Source organism: Humulus lupulus, chromosome X (assembly GCF_963169125.1).
Source record: "Humulus lupulus chromosome X, drHumLupu1.1, whole genome shotgun sequence".
NCBI classification, from domain to species: domain Eukaryota; kingdom Viridiplantae; phylum Streptophyta; class Magnoliopsida; order Rosales; family Cannabaceae; genus Humulus; species Humulus lupulus.
In genome coordinates this window covers 148262978-148269905 of record NC_084802.1, presented here as the reverse complement: position 1 = coordinate 148269905, position 6928 = coordinate 148262978, and the positions used below count along the sequence as shown (strand labels likewise).

Below are 6928 nucleotides of genomic sequence, written 5' to 3'. Positions count from 1 at the left end.
TTATAACCAATTTAGCTACTTAAAACAATTATTCGAATTTTCTAAAATACAAGTGTTTATTCATGTCATTGGTACTAACTGTTGGCATGTGAATTAGTTTTATAGTCTCTTTCTCTCTCACACTCTCCTCTATAATATATATTTATATTTTGTTGAGAAGAGAGAATCATTCAATATATAGCTGCAAGCAAGCCTGAAAATTTAATTGATTATGAGAAAATAGCTGTTCTTCTAACAACTTGATATACTTTGGCCATGTTTGTGACTGATAATGATTTCTTAATCATACCTATGCACCAAGTGCATGAAATGGAAATTATTTCAGCTATCCAAGAAGCTCAAAAGGATAACCTCAGAAGTTTTAATGATTACATGTTGAAAGTGTTGGAGGTTAGTATGACACACGGGATATGCAGAATGTTACCCTAATCAATCAATGATATTGTGAGCGCATACGTAATGAATAATATTTGGTTATTAATCTAATATATTTTAAATTCTTTTAAATTTTTATAAGGTGTTTATATCATTGAGTTGAATAATGAACAAATTATAGACAGATTATGTGTGCATAAATATATGTTATGCAGTGATTAACATTGCTGTTGAGCTTTGATCCTGATGGGTTTTAAATTTTAATGCTCTTTCGGAGGATTGGTAAAAAGAAAAATGAGATAGACTTCAAAGCATGAGTCAAATTTCCACATTACCTAGAACCAACATGATAGTTAGCAGTAGTGGGGGTGCTCACTCTGGTCAGATAGTGTCGATGACTTCTAGCCCTGAAGCTTCATCTGGTGCATCTAGCATGCAGCTTGTACCTCTTGCTAACAAGCCTATCCTTGAGAAAAAGGCAGCTGTCTATGCTGAAGTTGTAAAGAATCTGAATGATTCAAGAGAACATGGATTTCCATTTAAAGTAAGTTGAAACAACTTTTTCCCTGTATTCAATCGATCTTATTATATATTTGATTCCTACCATTAAATGAAAGGCATTTAATCTTTAGTGGATTGTTAATTTTAGTTTTTTGACAAATGACTGAGTTGCTGCTTTGAATTGTGAAGTTTTAGTTTTTTGACAAATTACTAAGTTGCTGCTTTAAATTCTATTTTCACTTTATGAAAAAGACACCTTAACGGAGTGATGCTTTAGAGATTGTTGTCAAGTTTTGTTTATGCTGAGTGAGATAAGTACCTATCTAATGGCTTGTTTCTGTTGTTAGCATGCGACAGCTTTCAAGGGTGCTTATGAAAGTTTAGGTCTGGATGCATCTGGTGGAAAATCTGTTCATTTTCAGAAGATTTGTAACTGGTGAAGACTCGTCTGTTCAAAAAAGCGTGTAAAAAAATATGTCTTTAATTATTGGTGCAAGGCGCCATCTTGAGCGGGGTCATGAAAAATATGTAGTGGACACTATCCAAAGTCATCCTGCCTAGGTAATAACTTAATATTCTACCATGACAGTTTATTGCTGCCTAGCAAGATTTTAATATTTTGGGAATGATTTTTTCCAATGATGCTTAGTGTAGCCTAGATTCTAGTAATTCTGTAGCTTTATTGATCCTTACTTGCTCATGTCTTCTACTCAAATTTTTTCTTTTGCTATTCTATTTTACATTGATTTAGGGAACTTGCTATTTTGATATTTAGGGTACTGTAGATCAACAAAGACAGAAAAACTTGATGCTAAAACAACTCCTAATGGAGTTGTTGTTGAAAGATAATGGGATGTATCTGCTACTTGATACAAGAGGTGTGGGAGAAGAAGGTCAATTGAGCTGGATTTTGAACGATGAGAATTCAAGAAAGCAATTCTTACTTGAAGCTGCTCACCAGTGTCAGGCAGCTGGATTATATGACAAGGTAATGCTTGCATGTTTTTTTTTTGCAGCAATGCTTAAATATAATTTTCATACTTATTTCTCTTCTGTTTTTGCCTCTATGATATTAAATTTTATCTACATCTAGACATCAGTTGAGTTGTTTGAAAAGAAATATATCTTTCTGATTGTTTTACTTTCTTTTGGTCTTCTTCTTCTAATGTCATAACGTGCTCATACTACTTGGGCAGTAGCACTTTTTGGACTTCCGAACCTTTCCTTTTAGTGCCAAGGAATTTTTCTTTTTCATTTTTGGGTGATTAAAAAGTATGGTGGTAGAGGGTGATGACTACTAGCATTCTTTAATTTATGATATTTTAGTAGAATACAATATGATGACACTTGGCTGAACACAAAGAAATTGAACCTAAATGCTTGGTTTATTTATTGTAAAAGGTTTCATGATTGGAATTGGTTTATTCATATACCCTTTTCAAGGGTCCCGAAAGCCATTGAACCGATATTCTATATTACAGCAGAGTTTTCAAGGGTCCCTGAAGACACAGTATTTGGAAATCTACAATAAAAATGGCAAATTCATTACTCTTGTTATTTGGAAATTTATATTTGATCTAATTCTAGGTCATGTGTCTATGCTATTGGGTTTTCTTTATAAATTAGTTATTGTATTGTATATATATATTTATATGTTTGGTTGGTGTATCATTTGCATTTTCATTTCATAATCATAAAGTGTTTGAGCTAACTTTTCTAATGAGTATTTTACCAAGCATAAATCTTCAATATTTCATGCCTATGTGTTGTAGTTAGTGTAATTGCATGGCCATCTTATAAAGTCGTAATGAGGTTATTAACTTTCTTTCTTTTTGTACTCTTTTAGTTTTCTATTAACTCTAAGTTTAAGCATTAATTATTTAAACTCTTGTGTAGCTAAGCAAATCAACCTCACAACAAAGACAAGTGCACAATGGAATGGATGATGAATTGGAGGGTGGAGCAAGCTTCATGGTTTACTTTTTGTGTGTCTTGTTATGTTTCTATTTTTTACTTTTGAAGCAAAAGATGTGCAAGACTATAGAATTTTATTATGTATGCTTTCAAACTCAAGTTAGAACTAAGAACTTTTGAAGTGGACAGTGTCATGGTTTGAAGTAGTTCGTCTTCAAATGTAAAAATACTCATGGTTTATCATATATATTGAATATTTTAGATTTTTTGATCTATTTAATATTACAGTTGTGATCAATTGTGATTTTTTTAATCAAAATACAATAATAAAAACTTTTTACAACAATTAAAAATGCATACTACAAAATAATAAAATGTTATTACTGGGAGAATTTACAATAATTATGGTTGTTTTGTATAATATATTATAATTGGGACAAAAAGTTATGATTTATATAATAGAATGAACTAAAAACGTTATAAAATGATCAAATATAACAATTTTCATAATAGTTGGAAAGTGTTATGCATAAAGTATAAGATTAAACTTCAAATTTATAACTAAATACTCTAACTAAATGTTATTATTTGAATATTATAGCAACTAGAAATGTGTTATCGAATAGTTTAAGATAACATTGAACATAACATTTGAATATTGTTATAGAAAAGATAGGACTTTTAATAACAGGGGCTATGTTAGCGTTTTCAGAAGCGTTATCAATACTCTAGGTTAGCAGTTTTTAAGTGTTATGAATACTGTTTTTTCTTGTAGTGTCCCGACAATGATGGTGGCAAGGCCAACCTGTAACCCACCTGTCCATTCCTTTCTCGAATCTTGAAAGGTCCAACAAATCGAGGGCTCAGCACCTCCTCACCCCTCTCAGTGGTGAGACTCGCAGAAACACGTGGTCCCTAACTTGGAACTCCACGTCTCTACTCTTGAGATCAGCGTAGCTTTTCTGTCTACTCTGCAAATCAAGCATTCTGGCTCGGATCTTTTCAATAGCTTCACTTGTCTTTTGAACCATGTATGGCCCCAAATACTTCCTCTCACCCATCTCATCCCAATGAATGGGCGACCTACACTTCCTTCCATATAACATTTCATAAGGGGCAACTCCAATCGTTGATTGGTAACTGTTGTTATACGAAAATTCAATCTATGGGAGATACTTACTCCAAGGACCCTCGAAATCAATTGCACATGCCCTAAGCATATACTCCAATACCTGAATCGTCCTCTCAGAGTGTCCATCAGTCTAAGGATGAAAGGCTATGCTAAGCTTCAACTGAGTCCCCATGGCTCTCTACAGAGCTTCCCAAAACTTGGAGGTAAAGATAGGGTCTTGATCAAATACAATAGACTTAGGAACCCCATGGAGATGAACTATCTCCCTCACATACAACTCTGCATAATGTTCCACTGTGTAAGTGGACTTCACTACCAGAAAATTACCTGACTTGGTGTATCTGTCCACTATTACCCACGCCGAGTCATGAAGTCCTACCGTCCAGGGTAGACCTCCCACAAAATCTATCGTAATGTCCTCCCACTTCCATTTTGGGACACCTAAAGGCTGAAGTAGCCCTGCAGGTTGCTGATGCTTAGCCTTCACCTGCTGACATGTTAAACATCTGGCCACATACTCTACCACATCCTTCTTCATCCTAGGCCACCAATATAATGTCCGTAGATCCTGATACATCTTTGTGGTACCCGGATGAAGCGAGTATGGCATAGTGCGAAACTCATCCAGTATCTCTCCTCTGATCCCTTCATCTGCCAGAACACAAATCTGTCCCTGATACCAAAGAATACCAGTCTCAGAAATATAAAAGTCCTTAGTTGTCCCTGCTAAGACATGCTATCTAACTTCCTGTAACTGCGCGTCTACTAATTGACCCTCCTTGATCCGCTTTAATAGGGTCGACTGTAAAGTAACATTGGCCAACCGACCCACCACCAACTCTATCCTTGCCCTGGTCATCACATCAGCTAACTCTCTGGAGATATGAATAGAACTAAATAACTTCCCCGAGCCCCTCCAGCTCAATACATTTGCCACTACATTGGTTTTTCCTGGGTGGTAAAGAATGTCACAATCATAATCTTTAACCAACTCTGACCAACGCCTCTGTCTCATGTTCAGATCCTTCTGGGTAAGAAATACTTCAAACTTTTATGATCAATGTATATCTCGCACTTCTCCCCATACAGATAATGTTGCCACACCTTCAGTACGAATACCACTGTTGCTAGTTCCAAATCATGGGTAGGATACCGCTGCTCATACTCCTTCAGCTGTCATGATGCATAAACTATAACCTTCTCATTTTGCATCAATACACAGCCCAAGCCCATCCTCGATGCATCAAAGTATACCACAAACTTTCCTTCTTCTCAAGGAAGACTCATTACAAGTACAGTAACAAGTCGTTGCTTCAACTCCTAGAAACTATCCTCACACTTCTCTGACCAAACGAACCTCTAATTCTTCCATGTCAACTCTGTCATTGGTGAAGCAATCTTTGAGAATCCCTCTACAAACCGCCTGTAGTAACCTGATAACCCGAGGAAATTCTACACCTCTGAGGCGTTCCTTGGCCTCGGCCAATCTCTCACTGCTTCCACCTTTGATGGGTCCACCTTAATCCCCTCTGCGCCAACTATATGCCCAAGGAAAGTCTCTTCTAGCAATAAAAATTCACACTTCTTAAACTTGGCATATAACCGATGCTCCCTTAACCTTTGTAAAACCTCTCGAAGATGTCGCTCGTGCTCTGCCTCTGAACTGGAGTACACTAAGATGACGTCGATGAAGACAATGACGAACTGATCCAAGAAGTCCTTGACACCCTGTTCATCAGATCCATGAAAGTTGCCAGGGCATTTGTCAAACCAAAAGACATGACCAAGAACTCATAGTGCCCATACCGTGTTCGAAAGGCCGTCTTCGATATGACCTTGTCCTTGATCCTTAGCTAGTGATAACCAGATCAAAGATCAATCTTTGAGAACAATGTCTTTCCCTGCAGCTGATCGAACAAGTCATCGATCCTTGGTAGAGGGTACTTATTCATAATGGTCAACTTCTTTAATTCCCTGTAGTCTATGCACATTCTCAGAGTCCCGTCCTTCTTCTTAACAAACAAAACTAGAGCACCCCATGGGGAGTAGCTAGGCCTGATGAATCCCAAATCCAAAAGTTCTTGTAGCTCTATCTTCAATTCTTTCAACTTTTCTAGTGCCATCCTATATGGTGCTCTTGATACTAGTTCTGTCCCCAGTGCTAACTCAATAACAAACTGAATCTCCCTGCGCGGCAGCAATCATGGTAGCTCCTAAGGAAACACATCTAAAAATTGACAAGCCCCCCTGGTCTCTCTCGGCCCCACTGGCAAAACCCTGGTAGTATCCACCACACTAGCCAGAAAGCCTATACATCCACCCTGTAATAAGTCTTTGGCTCTCAATGTCGATATCATGGGTACGCGGGGCCACATACCGCACCCACGAAGACAAAAGGATCCTCGCCCTCAGGCTCAAAAGTCACCATCTTCTTTCTGCAGTCAATAGTAGCCCCATACCTGACCAGTCAATCCATCCCTAAGATCATATCAAAATCCTCCATATCTAACTCAATCAAGTCAATTAAAAGCTCCCTACAATCAACCATCACTGGCAATGCCCTGATCCACCTCCTAGAAACTACCAGTTCCCCAGTAGGCAATAAAGTCCCAAACCCTACAATCCGATACTCACTAGGTCTACACAATTTATCAATCACTTTACTAGAAACAAAGGAATGTGTAGCACCAGAGTTAATCAATACAGTAAAAGGAGAGCCTGCGCTAGAAAGCTGACCTGTCACTATTGAGGGACTAGCCTCGGCCTCTGCCTGTGTCAAGGTGAACACTCGAGCTGGAGTCAAGCTGTCGACCTTTCCTGCTTCCCCTTTCATCACTGTTGGGCAGTCCTTCTTGAAGTGCCCCACTGTTCCACACACATAGCAAGCCTTGGCCCGACATTCGCCCTGACGGCGTCTTCTACACCTCGTGCACTCTAGAAAACTCAGCCATGCTTCACCACCGCCCTGACGGCCACCCTGACCACCACGACACCTCCTATCAGGAC

General features: G+C 38.1%; 1 long non-coding RNA gene and 1 pseudogene across 1 annotated transcript; both read left to right on the top strand.

Annotated features, from left to right (window-relative positions):
• The first annotated feature begins 309 nt into the window (after positions 1-309).
• On the top strand, positions 310-1437 carry LOC133806356 (nuclear pore complex protein NUP93A-like; annotated as a pseudogene).
• A 346-nt stretch (positions 1438-1783) lies between these two features.
• LOC133805271 (uncharacterized) lies at positions 1784-2996 on the top strand. Its single transcript, XR_009878903.1, has 2 exons — positions 1784-1864; positions 2773-2996. It is a non-coding gene; the product is annotated as an uncharacterized LOC133805271 (long non-coding RNA).
• Positions 2997-6928: the final 3932 nt, after the last annotated feature.